At 30.9% G+C, this 544-nt stretch overlaps 1 protein-coding gene across 1 annotated transcript in view; it reads right to left on the reverse strand.

Moving 5' to 3' along the window:
- Positions 1–544, reverse strand: part of LOC106878619 (GATA zinc finger domain-containing protein 14) — an 82,508-nt gene that overhangs the window by 4,662 nt on the left and 77,302 nt on the right. The window lies entirely within an intron of this gene.

A 544-nucleotide genomic window follows, 5' to 3' on the forward strand; every position in this document is an offset into this window, starting at 1 on the left:
AAAAGTTATTTTATAGTTCACGGTTAGCAGCCAGGAGTATTTCTTAAACCGTTAGCTTCACATTTCAACAGCTTAACTGAAATTTAGCCCAAGTAACAAGAACTGAGAGGGATATAGTGGAACAGAGAAACTGTGGTTGATACAGATAATTTGACATTATTTTTGATTTCTGCATCCAAAAACATTTAACAGACAAGTATTCTTTTTCTTGGGACAAATTCTTTGTTGATCAGTGTTATTCTTATCGTAGTTTACAAATCCAAGCATGAAAACTTTGAAGGTTTGGAGACAGAGCCCCCTTTTCACACACGCACACACATATGCACTTATATATTAATGATGTACACAAATACATGGCATGTATACATAATACTGAAATACGCATAAAATAAACCCATGCAGACAAACATATTAATATAACAAATTTTAAAAAATAAATACATAAATCAATGAAGAAACAAAAAAGAAACAGTAAGATTATACATGTTGACTTTATTGGGTATTTCTGTTTATTTAGAAACCTACAATGAAAAGGTCATTTCAC

Source organism: Octopus bimaculoides, chromosome 6, assembly GCF_001194135.2.
Source record: "Octopus bimaculoides isolate UCB-OBI-ISO-001 chromosome 6, ASM119413v2, whole genome shotgun sequence".
NCBI lineage: Eukaryota > Metazoa > Mollusca > Cephalopoda > Octopoda > Octopodidae > Octopus > Octopus bimaculoides.